This window comes from Cloeon dipterum, chromosome 1, assembly GCF_949628265.1.
Source record: "Cloeon dipterum chromosome 1, ieCloDipt1.1, whole genome shotgun sequence".
NCBI lineage: Eukaryota > Metazoa > Arthropoda > Insecta > Ephemeroptera > Baetidae > Cloeon > Cloeon dipterum.
Window position 1 is genome coordinate 6,638,825 of NC_088786.1, and position 14,341 is coordinate 6,653,165.

Consider the following 14,341-nt stretch of genomic DNA (forward strand, 5'->3'; position numbering starts at 1 on the left):
AAATATATTTTTTGGGTCTTCTTTCCAATGAATCAGCTATTAATGGATGCTTACCCTGAGGTTGTGAACTAAGGGAAACATATCGAGACGACATTGAGTTGCTTCAAAGTTGTCCATTTGCAGCATCAGGTAATGAAGTTGAGACGTTTTAACCATCTCTGCACAAAGCGGTGTCATATCAATCAATCTCTTATATTCCCCAATTTCGACCAAGTTCAGCAGATGTTTGGCACAAAATAAAGTTAGATCTCTCTGGAAGGACTCTGCGTCTTTTATCTTGCTACATATTACCGAAAAGCGAAATTTTTTTCAACTGTCCGAAGCTTCTCCTAAATTTCTTCGGCAAGTTCGGGTCTTCAGCCGAGAATTGGCTCTCAGGGTTAAGCTTTACGTTAAGTTTGGTTAAACGGTGCAGTTCTCGACACATCTGCATCAAGTCTTCAAGGTTGAAATAGAATTTATCAATTTCTATAGATTCCAAACTCTTCATCTTGCTGATTTCAGACCAAATCTTCTGCTCTATTTTAGAACAGGGTTGACCACCTTTTTCAACGTCTTGGTGTATGTAAAATCTGGAAATTGCAGTAGCTTGGGAGGAAATCAACCGCAGAACCTGAAAATTTGATTTCTGATAGAATAGACGGTACCATTTTTAAGCTTATTTTAAGTTTCAATCGAAAAAATTCAGTCACTCAGTGAAATTCCTAAAAAGTTTGTCACAGAAATATTATTTATGAATTTCAGAACGTTAAAAGGTCTGAAATCAGGTTGCTCCAAAAATTGCAAAAGAGCTGCTGGGTCATAAAATTGGCCCATAAGAAACTATTTAACAAACCTCCAAAGCGAATTCTGGATCCAAGGGATACAGGTGCAAAATTCCATCAAATTTAGACTCAATAACTCCCGCACGAATGATATTTTCAAAAATCTTTAATGCCTCTGACGGGGAATAGGTTTGAGGAGACTCTGACAGTATTTGGATGAATTCTTCCAATTTCGTTTGATGGTCAACTGAAAAATCTAATCATTAGATTGATGTTTAAATTCAATTAATTCTATAATACTAACGGTGTGTTTTAAATTGTGTTCCGGTGCACATCTTGGGTTTGTCGTTTAAGCTCAGAAGCTCCATTAAATGTTCCATTTTAACGAAATAAATTAAGGTGTGGATTTTTTGTGTTCTTCGCGTCAAATTCCCTTCCAAACTGAGCGATAAGCAGAATAGTGACATGTTTAAAATATTTCTTAACAAAATGCGGAAAGATTTTTAAGGAATTCTTTAGGAACAAACTGTTGTTGAAAATCTTAAGGCATTACTTCCAAGAGTGTTGTGAGGAAGGGAAGAAATAAATTTTTAAAATGCGTAGCATTAGATAATTTTTTTGCGCGCGAGTAATTTTACATTAACTTTTTAAATGATGTAGAAATGCACGCATGTATATACCGGAATAACTGTTGAGTTTTTTTAATATCAATTTAAATTTGTAAGATCAATAACTTCTGGAAACAGTCTTAACTAGGAAAGCAAAATTTTTCCATTTAATGGTTGCTGCTCCGAATTAACCGAAAATCAAAGTGTTTAGAAATTTTTGCTGAGTAACGTGAAGAACGTCAATCCTGGAAGCAGTAAGGAAAATTCAACGAATGCTTGCTTCCCTCATTAAGCTTTTAAAGATATAAATTGGCACATAAATCTTAGCTAAATATGATCCCTTCCTTGAATTTTAGTGATTTTTCTTTTAAATCGTCTATCGTCTCGTTGCACAATATAATGATAGGTTAAAAATCGATTTTTATTTATGCAATCATATTCCATACATCAGTGACGAAGATGATATAATGCGTTATGTATAACAAATTGAACACTTTTGACTTTATACTAGAATAGTATAAAATAGCATCCATCAATCTACAGAATTTTAGGACTTATATTTATGAAATTCTAATTCTAGATATTTAAAATAAAGTAAAAATATTTCTAATAAGTTATAGATAGCATAATACAAGAGTTTGTAGAGTTTCATGCATAAAGTAAATAAAATGATCTTGAAGATTATAATCTCAAATCAAATTGAAATAAATTTTTACGCAATTGAAGTCCAGCAAACAAAAATTTTACATCATATTATGATTAGACTTTCATCAACTCTTTATCACGATTACAATGAAAATGCGGCAGCATAAATTCAAAGGAAATATGCGTCCATTATGGTCCATGTTTATCATAATAACGTTCACCGCAAATTAAAACACGAAATTCGCCCTTGCGGTGCACGCGAGTTTAATCGCGAGATGCAATCTGGTGCCTGCTGCGGCATCCGATTCGAACGGTGCCGCAGGCCACAAATTTCCAGCTGGGTGCCCGCGTCCCCAATTCAGGGGTTAATAATCGGTTCGAACCGAAAATTTCCCTTTAGCGGCCGCTCTGTTATTTATTCGCTTCACATCCGAAGGTGTCGACGCCTCAATTTGACACATTACGCGTTCGCTTATCTGCGGGCGAGATGGCGTATCTGCGCGGCACGGGGCTGCTTCCTCTCTCGCGCCCTTTGCCCAGGTATGCGCGTCTATACATCATCATTAACCCTTCCGACGCTCCCTTGGTGTGCGAGTGGGCGCGCTTGAATGTGGTCAACGCGACCGCCGTGTGCACGGGCAGTGCGACACTCGGCCGATTGGGAAACGAGAATATTATGCGGTCCAGCTGGCGTCAAAAGAGGGATTTTGCCGGTTTTATCGCAGACGTGGCATTTAAGGTAGCGAATTCGGTCAGCTTTGCAAGTAGTTGTGGCTGACAGATTTAGACGTATGCGTCCGTCTGCTTTGACAGATGAGGCTTAAGCAAAGGGATAATTATTTTGATATTGAATTAAATTTTCCTGTACGAAATTGAGCTCGTTTCGTTGTTATTAATCTATGCTGTTCTTCCTAGCCATTCCACACAATATGATCGATAAGTAATTGGATTTAAGCCTCACAAGAAAATTAAAAAGCTACGATTGATTGTTAAAAAATCTATCTTTTTGATAGGAAAAATCATTGGATAGACTTAAAACCAAATAAAAAATTAAATAAATTTAATTCTTTAAGCGCTTATGGCATAGACAATTTTTCCATTAAACCTCTTAGCTCCCATTTTCATAATTTAATGTAAAATTTTTAACCATGTTATAGTGGTTTGGTTTAATATTCGGTCACAGTAATCCTGAATGTTTGGTATAAGAACTTGTTATTAGAGATTAAAGGTAGCATCAATATTTATAATTGCTGAATTTTCATTATTTAAATTGTTAAATGGTTCAATTTGATCGATTTTTTTCGAAGAAAATGCCAAAAAATAAATTTACGCATCAACATCATATTTTTAAAAAAGGAAAAAATCAAATAGGCTAAAATGTTTCAGCAGAAATGTTTACTATATTTTAATATATACGCTTTAAAAAATAAGTGGTTCTTTTAACATCTTCAATTATTTCAATGAAATGCTTCTGCATGCAGGGATATTTTTAAATTTGCCTAGCAAATGTGGATAGTGCTGATAGTTATTTTATCGCTGAATCAAACTTTCTTCTTCAAGAGGTTCAAGAGGTGTGAATTCCTGATTACTGATGGGAAACATCTTAATTTAATTGATTTAAAATAAGATTCAAGTAGCTGTACAGTGCTTGGCAATTGAATAAATTAACTTTTTTTAAAAATTAAAGCTGTTTCGTGTTTATTTTTTAACTAATACTATTTTTGACGATTTCTCTGGGTCCCCAGATTTGTTTTTATTTTATTAATCTGCTATACTTGATGTCGAGCTCATTGACAAAATAGAATTAGGCTTATAAAAATGAAAACAATACATAGTTAACAAAAACGTTAATAATTAATTTACTTCAGTTATTTAATACATTATAGTTTTTAACTTAGGACGGGGCAAGTTTCAACCATTCATTAATATTCAATTTTTAGCTATAGTTATAACCATTGTGATTTTATTATTTAATTAATAAACCTTTACACATCGTTCTTTTCCTGAAACAAAAACCAAGTTTTATTATTTGAACTAAACGTATATTTGATTCATCTTGAATCGTTGGCAAAGTGCTAAATGAATTCAGTTAAATTTGAAGTAAACATTATAAAATATTTCATCTTAAACTTTGAAAATAATTTAAGCGTATACATGTATTAAAAAACTACATCCCATTAGGTCAAATTCCTAATCCATTTTAGTCCAAGTTAAATATTTGAAGCATCCCTAATCAATCCCAGGGTTAATCAAGCGACAGACCCTCCGGATTAAAAATTGAAACGGACAAAACAACGTTACGCAATCCCCGTCACGAGACGCAATCAGAGCTGCGGCAGTCCATTCATCAATAAAGCATTCTCTGCTGTTGGCGCCGATTGCTGCTCCGGTGACCTCTGGCATTGTGGCGCACTGCCCCCGAATTGAACGGAGGTGGCGCAGCCTGCGGTTTATAAAATATATCGAACACATTACGATGACATAAATCACGCACGTGCATATTATACAGCACGGCTGGCTCGGAGAACAGCTCCACCGGTGGCTCGCATTAATTAGCCAGCGAGAAACTTTGGCGCACCGACGAGAGGAGGCCACGCATACCTGGTGTCAAAGTTTGCACCTCGCTTGGCTGCCTGCGCTTACCGCGATGTGATGCAAGGGTTATAATCACGAATGTTTGCGGAAACTGCATGCATCTATGGCACTCACTCCCACAGACATACGTTGGCTCCGATGCACTCTTTCCCACAAACCCAGAATAAGCGTAATTGTTAAGGGTTGGGAATTTTAGTCCAGAGGAGACGAATTTCTTTAAGCTGTTCAAGGACCAGTTTAAATTGTTTCATAAAGGTTGTGAGTTATATACGCTTATTAAAGTGGGTTGATAACAGGGCGACACTTGAAGATTATTAGAATTTTTGGATGCAATAAGCAGTTCATAGATAAAAAAATTTGTTTTACAATTTGCAATAATAGAAAAAGAAACTTGCTACAGTAAAAATTCAAAATTTTCACCAAAATTTACATCGCTTAACTACATGGTTTTGGCTGATTTCAATTCCTCTCGTTGAGATCTGTCCAACAGAGTATGAAAACTTTTGGGGAAACTCTTTTTTTTTAAAATAAAAGAGGATTTCAAGTAAGGAGTCAATCCTTAGCCTGCTAACTTTTTGGAGCCTCTTTTCTCAAAAATTAGTAGCGCTATACTCAGGTCAATTTCGGCTTCAACTGAATTCTCATGCATTGGCAACAAGGATTTTCCAAGATTTTACAGTATCATTCCTCTTTAAATGAAATTTTTGTAGGTGTTAAATGCACTTTTTGTTCAGCTTAAAATTGTTAAAAATCATAGAGCCGTTGAAATTTTAATGATCAGACACCAGGCCATTACAGGAGGTCTAAGATAACTATGCGTCAATTGTAAAATAAATTGTTGGGCTGCTCAGTTTTTGCTTTATTACCCGCATGCTCTTTAAACCATCCAACAATTATTAATTAACAACAGTTATGGCAGAAGAAGTGTCGTATCCTAAACATAAGCGATCTTAACAGTCTCAAAAAGTCAAAACGTACTGGCCACATTCTCTTTGTCTTTATATAAATTCTATGTATGTAAATACATTAAATTTAATCATAGTTAGCTTTTCACTTGTGTCGAATCAGGGTTGATTTCTCGATGAAAATAAAATATCTCAGAATACATTTTTAACGGACTTTTCCAGTTTAAAGCTGTTAGAGGGGTTTTTGGGCACAAAAGCCTTACAATGACTTAATTTCCATCCTCTCCAGTAAATTGTTATTCCTTGCGAAATCCCTCAAGTGACTACATTACACACTCAGCATGCTCCGTGTATGTGAGTGTGTGGGTTTGTAGCCGGGATGGCACACATGCTGCAGCGATGAATAACTCAGCCGTGTGCATTACATCGGTCTAATCCGCGCACACGCTGTGGATATAACACCCAAGCTTTAAACCTTGTCGCAAATCGTGCTGATTTATTAATATTCATTTTGCAAACTAAATGCGGAAGCTAGCGAGATTTATGGGCAATTAGCAGCAAATTGGCTCGGATGTAATTTTTCCCCTTGGTCGTTTGTGTGTTTTAAAAAATGGTTTTAAAAATGGAAATCCTTTTAAATGATGAAATTTTTTGATTTTTTTATTATATGTATAATTTATGATAAAGATGTCTGGCTTTTGAAATACCCACTATTCGTCTTAGAAGAAAATTTTCTAAGGTCGCAGCTTGTCCACATCTTCACTTCCTGTTCTGAATTGTCTCTTTTTTGTCTCCTCCAGAGCAGTCAAAATCTTCAGTTAAAATTAGTCAAGAGCTGAAAATTTTAAATGAATTCAGCATTTATGAGATATTGCACCTGTTATTCTAATTAATTTCACAATCGTATATAAGGAATTAGGGACTAAATTACTTTAAAATAAATATTGTTAGAAATACGTCACTCTAGGTAAGTGTGAAATATGTATTTTGTTTAATTCAATTATTCAACAATGTAAATTGCAATCTTATTAATTCTGGACCTAACGAATATTTTCTGATTTTGAAATTGATTATATAAAAGATGTGATCAACCAGATTTATTTGAGATTTGTTTCAATAGCATTTTGTATACTTTTGTAAAAAAAATGTTTTCAATATTTAATTTTAAACCATAGTTTTATATCCTATTCAAATGTTTTATTATAAAGCTTTATAAACTTCATTTTTTATTCTCTGCAAAATAAAACGATACAAAATAAATTTTGTTGATTTCTTATGTTTACAAAATATAGTCTGCATAATTAAAATATTTGAAACATCATTGTCTTTAGACTCTTGCACCCACAGCAGAAAATGAAAATAGCACACGCGCCGCGAGGCTTTTCAACCGGCTGGCTGGTTGGCTTTCTCTACACTCTGCAATTCCCGGTGGCTGCATTGCTTTCCTTGCAGGTGATGCCGAATGATTGCAGGTTAATTGTCGCATCTCTCTCGCTTGTCAGCCGTGCGGAGCGAGACAATTGTGCTGATGTGCCACCGCAGCACGAAAAACACGATTAATATACGACATGCCTCTGCTGCCGCGGCGGCGGCGGGACAAAACGTGTCGCTTTGGTGCAACGTCGACGAGCACAGAGCCAGAGACAGAGCAAATACACGTGCAATTAATACATTAAACGGCGCGGGTGCGCGTCTCGCGGGTTGCAACCGGCAAAACACAACACGGGGGAGCACAGCGTCATGCATAATGATGATGATAATAATAATGCTTTATGGCTTTGCGCGAACTGCTGCAACGGGCCACGCGTATGCAATTAGCTGCATGCTCTGTTAATCCGGCCGCCCCCGTGTGCAGCCCTCTGACTCTGCAGCCGCAAAACACGTCTGTGAGACACGCTTTCCAGGCAAAAACGGCCCGGAATGATTAAGTGCAGTGGGGGAAGCAGCAAACTAACTTTGCATCCGCGCCCCGACACAGTTAGTTCCAATTAGTGTCGCTCAACAGGAGGCAAAATCATGAATTCGTCCTCAAAGGGTTTAAATTAAATTCAAAATATTTTAACAATATTAAATATATACAAAATAAAGTGATTTTTGGGTAAGCATATATAGCTGTGAGTACTGAGATTGTTGCATGGACCAAGCCAGCAGTGAGGTCCGCGCCACCCTGAGCTCTCAACTTTGAAGACGACCTGATTTGTCCGGACTTGCGACTTGGCCAAAGAGGCCCCTTGGGTAATGCGTTCCTTTTTTATCATAGAATAAAAAATTTTACATTTATTAGACACTGAAAAGTGTACAACTAGGTATCATTCAACAGTTTTCATCTTGCTATAGCTTCATCTCTTTTTCCACAGATCAGGAAACTACGTATATTAGTTCACCCTCTTTATAATTGCAAAAACAGTCTGTTATCGAAAGAATATAATTAGACACTATAATATAAAAATATTTAAGAATCAGCACTTTTCGTAATTTTAACCAAAATATTTGAGAGACTTTTATTCATAACACATAAAAACCACGAAAAGTCGGGACATAAACCAGAGGAAAAGAGAAATCCAAAATGAAGCTCTCGTATGTTAAATATTGAAGAAAGCAATTTGAGATCTGGACCAAGCATTGCGAAAGTTTTGTTTGTAGCAAGACACAGTCTGAGAGGGAACACCGCGCGTACTTGTGGGGAAGTTTCATCTTGGGGCCTGATGATAATTGATGGCCGCGGGGCGTACTCGGCGGCGGCGGCACGTTTCGCAGCCGCAGCATCACATAATGTTTATACGCAAATATCAAACGCCGAGGGGGTGTCTGGGGGTGGGCTGCTCCGGCGGTCGGTCGGCTGGTCGGGGGTGCGCGCATATATAGTCAGTCAGGTGTATATCTGCATCACACAAAGTGCGCCCGCCGGCGATGATTGATGTTTCACAGATGGAATCAGCAATTTCATTTGATCCGCAGGTTCGAGAGTGGAGTGTGTATGTGTGCGAGAGGAGAGAGAGAGAGAGGGAGAGTCGGCTGGCTGCCATAGGCCTTACGGAAATAAAAGTTCCTGCGGTCCACACCACACACAGCCGATCATCTCGGCCTTTGTGCTCTCTGACTGACTCTCTCAGCAATCTGCTCGCGCCAGACCATCCGGCACACATGTCTCAATGAATGAATGAGATTTTTCTGATTCTGTCTTTATTAGAGAGCTAAAGGGGGGTCGTCAATGGGAGAGATAGGAGAACCTGGGGTGTATGGCGCTGAAAAGTGTTTGATGTTTTATATTTTGGATCTAAATATAGAGTGAATTCGCTGGTAAATTAAATAAAGAGGGAAATATACAGCGAAATAAATAAAGATAAATTAAGCTGATTTATAATTAGCTAAAGGGTGCTTTTTGATTTCTCTTGAAAGAAATTCAGAATTCACATGATAATCTAAAAACCGACCAAATTGTGGGGAAAACGTAGGAAAGCGGGCACAACTTTACTGTAAAATCCAGAAAAATCCTTGTTGCCGATGCATGAACTCGTCCCTTTTAGGATTCAGTCAGTTGTAAATTTTTTAGGAAAGTGGCTGCAAAGTTAGCATGCTTTTCAACTGTTTCATTACTTGAAATCTGATTTTATTCCACAACTAAGAGTTTCCCTAAAAGGTTTCATACGCTCTTAGACAGATCTCGACGAGACGAATTGAAATCTGCTAACACAACATTTGAACATTTGAATTTTTATTGTTGCAAGGTCATCTTTTAACTGTTGCAAACTGTAGTGAACAAATTTTTTATCGATCACCTCCTTATTGCATCCAACAATTCAAACTATTTTCAACTGTCACCCTGTAACTTTAACTCTTTTTGTCGGCAATTTGATGTTTGAAAACGCTTTTTGGCTATAGTTTGATTGTAAAACAAAGAGTTTTTTTATTCGGCAATCTCTCACAACTGTATGTATAATTTAATTATAAAATGTCAAAGTAGTTCACTTTACAATTAATGGAGCTTTAATTCTTTGCTTTTGCATATTTTTTGCCTCAAATGTTTGTACTTTTTGGTTGTAAACGTGTACAAAAGGATACTAATTGGCTGCTCAATTTAAGCAAATAATAATGTTCATATTGTCAGCAATACGCAGTGATGCCTCTTTTCAAGTACTCTATTGATTGGAAAAGTAACAAGCAATTTCATATTTTTCTGCACTTGAGAGAAAAATATTCATCTTTGATGCGTCTAAAATATTCATTCAATCAAAAACTCTGATGAAGAGGGAGGAAAGACAGACAGAAATATCTGCAAATACTTCCAACGCAAAGATATGAACTCGTCAGGTAAACAACGTTTTGCACGTACACACAGCCTATTTTTGGCTCTCGTCAAAAACACAAAAGGGACAAAATGTATTGCCTCTATCTGTGAGCCGAGTCTGTATCGCGATCTGGGAATGGCACAGTGGTGCTGACAGAAGTTGTTTACACTTTCCCGGGGCGGCGCACAAGACACGAGATGCGCGCGGGGTGCCTTTCCCTTATTTACATACGGAAAGAGGCCAGCTAGCAGCAAAAGCAAGCGCGCGCGGTGGGCGTAAGTAGTGCGCTTTGTTTTGCATTATTTAGCGCTCTCTCACACACGCGCGAGAGCTTATTAGGGTGAAACAGGTTGCTTCTCGCCACTTTTATCTGCCAGCCTCAATCAAAGCGCGCTACGTGGAGGAACGCAGATTCGGCTCGCAGGCACATCCTTCCACACTAAAAGTGACGCTCTCTCTGTTTTCGTCTTTAATCTGGTTAGAAATATATTTAGTTACAAAAGTGATTTGCAGTTTTGAAGTAATAGTATTTGAAAATTGAGGAAATATGAAAATGAAGAAAAACCACAGGACATTTTTGTCAGATAAGAAATGTAACACGGCAGCTTTTAGTTTAGTTTGATTAAAAAAAATAAGGGGTGAGGAAATGATGGCCCTAATTGCAGATATGTATCTATGCCAAATTTTGTTACTGAAGTTGTTCTGTAAGTATTAATAATATAAAACCTGTCCCTACTAAGAAATGAACCCTCTTTCATCACGTTTAGGAAGCAAGAAACCTTTAAATTGTCTGCTTGTGAAAGCTAGAAACAATAGAAGTTCAAATAATGTATTTTAGAAGAGCGCCTAGAGCGTTTATGTTAAATAGCATGAGAGTGTTAAATTCTGTTTTGGATGTAAGGTAATCAATTAATCATTTAATCTTTCCTCGTTAAGCCGTCGTATATGTTTCACAACAAAATGGAGATCTTCCCGAACTACATGGCATTATGTACTTTGAAAATATTTCATTGTTTTAGCTTAAAATTGAACTTAAATCAGTTTTGATATTGATTTTTTTCAAATGCTAAATATGTTCACACAGTGATTACGATTTTTAACGCTCTATTTTATTTCAGATTATTGGTGACTGATTGAAAACAGATTTTTCCTCTAGCATATTTATTCAATTGAAAATTAACCAACAGAAATGAATATCTTAAACAAAAATATAATGTATGTTTAATATTTGGTCCTTACATAAAGTTCGGCAAAGCTGTTTAAAAGCCTTAAATTACCCAATACAACACTTCGGCAATAAATTAGAAATCGCAGAGAGGGAAGCACGTGTTTGCGTGCAATTATTAGTGCAGCATGTGGTATAGAGCTGTGGCGGAAGTTTGCCAGCAGACTCAGCAGAGTGAGAGAGAGAAGTTGTAAAACAAGCGGCATTAGCATGCATTCCGAGTGTTGCAGCCGAGGCAAATTCAATTTGTATAAAACTGCAGTCGCCGCCGCCGCAGCTTGTGATGCCGCAAAGTTTATCAGCCAGCTCCATGGAGTTGGTGCGGCGCTGCTTTTAGCTCTCGCTCTGTGTGTGTTTGCCGCACAAAGAGCGAAAGAAAGTTCTTTCGAGTGCGACGCGCCCGCGGATAAAGCATCTTGTGATGAGAGCGTTAAGTTTGCTCTATGGTTGCCAATTAGATGAAATCGTCTGGACTTAATCGAATTGAGCTCAATTTGTTGATGGGGGGTTTCTCCTAATGCTGAATTTATGACTGTTAGAATTTGATATTAGCATGCCAAATAGGGGTTTTTAAGCTAAATTTTGAAGGCTATACCGCAATTGTTTTAATGGTTTTCTGCGAGATTTAAAAGTTATTGCAGTTTGTAGCCCTGTTTAGTGAATTTCATTTCCTTTCCATGCAGCGAAAGAAAATTGCTGGAAATTTTGAGAGCAAAAAATTCGCACTCATCAATTAAAAACCGAGGAAAAGATTCTGATTTGCTTCAAAAATCTGTTTTATATAAATGCTGTCTGAAAATACTCTATTTGTAGGAAATATTTGATTATATTTGTCCACCATTTAATTATAATTTTGTGTCGCATGGAAGAATGTCTTTTGTGACTAAATCTGTCATCAGATAGTCATCACACCAGAGGGTGGCAACCCTGGTCGAGAGAGCGGCATTGGGATGGATTTCCGCTGTGGAGTACATATATATATAAATTTGAGTTTTATTGGCTACCAGACGCATCCCGGCCAGATAAAACGCGCAAGAAGTGGAGTTTTGTCTGCTGTTTGAAAAGCACTGCTTTGTTCTCGAATCACTTTCGCGGTGGACGGAATCACGATCGTATAATTGAAACCGCGCCGCGCTCTCTGGATCAAGTGGCGCTCTCGAGGATTACGAATTGCTCGCCGCGATGTCTTCTGTAAAATAATGAAATTCAATTCGGCACTTTGGGTGATATAGTCTGCTCTCAGAAAAGTAATTGATTCATATTGCCTCGCTTTTAAAATAAAGTGGTGCTGAAGAGATTCAAATAAAAAAGCAGATAGAGTTTTGAAGTTATTTTTACGCCTTACAAAAATTATTTATTCTAAAAGCTGTTTAAAAAGTAATAAATGTTTTATAATATATACTATTATATTTTTTATAATAATTTTTGTTTTACGTAAATTTTTTACTTTGAATAATATTCAATATATTATAACTTAAATTTGTAATTAAACTTTTTGAATTTTGTAAATAAAGATACTAATTTCCAACAGGCTTGCGGAAATTAATAGGGAGAAAAAATATTGTCAATTTAAATATACATATTAAACAGACTGACTGCTAAAGGTGATTCATAATAAGAATTACATTTCTTTCAGATCTTTTTAAGAGTAAAAATGAATCAGTTGTTAAGTTGAATTTGATATAATTTAAATAAAGCTGTTGTATGTGTGACAAGGACGAAAAAGCAGAGAGCTATATCGGTCGAAAAATGATAATATTTCAAAAAGTATTAGCTGACTCATACGATTTTGAGCCTCCCTAAGGGCAGGTGATAATAAACTGGCATTACCGGCCGTTAGTAAGGTGCAAATTTTATTGGCCGTTTCACTTGCATGCACGTCGGATTTGAATTTTTACAGCCGGCGGCCTTTACACCTACAGCGCGGGAGTATCGAGCTTGTGCATTTCGCGTGTATGCTAACTAAACATGCGCATGTATACGCGACGATGATAATAATACGGCTTGTCAATTGCTTGTTTATGGCGTACTTATGAACTTAGCCCAGCATTTACGATCACATATCATCGGGCATTAACTGCCTGGCAATATTCAAAATAGCCACCGGTGCCTTGCTTATTGTCCGCCCGCCCTTTTTATACTCTCTGCACACAAGCTCGAATACCAGAGGCCATTCCGCTATTCCAGAGAAGGAGTTTCGCTTTTTTGATTGTGCCCCAGCATAAAAAAGTATTTTGTGTGCGTTATGGTCGCCTAGATATACACAAACTGCCGCTCTTGGCCCGCGGACGAACAAAAACTGCTTGTATTATGCGTTTCATATATTTCTGCGCTGCTCAATATAACGCCAAAGTGCCCCGCTTAATATTGCACACAAGCAGAATTGCTTCTGATATTATTTCGCTTCGGGAGATACTGAATATCCGAATCACTGCTCTGCGAAAGCGATTTTTGCAAAAATTTATTTGGCAGCATTCTGCTCGGTATCCGCTTAGCAAACTTAAGAACTTTTTCGAGCCTGTCTTAACACAGCGGGCCGTGGGTGAAACATGCGCGGACAAAATATGAAATCCCTTAAGGAAAATTGCAATTAAAAAAGATAAAACTTCTGCTATGAAGACTGTTACTCAATTTTCTCCGGGAAAAACTGATACGGGTGGAATTTATCTATCATTTATAATTATTTATCCATGATTTGCTGATGAGATATATTTTTACAACCCTTAATTAAGATTAATTTCATAAGGTTCTGTAAATCTCTATTTATATTAATTTAAGTGTTAAAAATTCAGCAATGACAAATTAACACGTTAGCAAGAGATATTTTCTGGAACAACTCCTTTATTCAAACGAAAAAAATTCTCTTTGATTATTTTAACTCCATGCAAAGCTAGCAAATGAATAAAGCTCATATTTTCTATGCAGCAAAAAAGAAGACAAATTTTGCGTTTACAAAAGGCGGTCTTGCCACAGATGGTCCAGTTTCGCGGGGTATGTGGCTTAAAAAAATGCAGCCGCGGGCGAAAACTTTGTGCAGATTTTTCATCACGTCGTCGTCTCGTTGGTGTCGGCGGGCAAGAGATAATAAAATTAATGTTAATTAACGGTCTTAATTTGGGTGCTGGCGGATTTTTCTGCGTGCAGCCGAGAGAGAGAAAGTTTGCGGCCTAACGAGGCATTTTCGCGGAAAGTTTTGGCTCGCCCGCTTTGCCGCCCGCATGGATAAATGCATGCAGCCGCCGCCGTTGCCTCCGCCGCCGCCGCCGGGGGTAATACACAGCAAATAGCTGGTACCGTCGGCGGGCGGGCG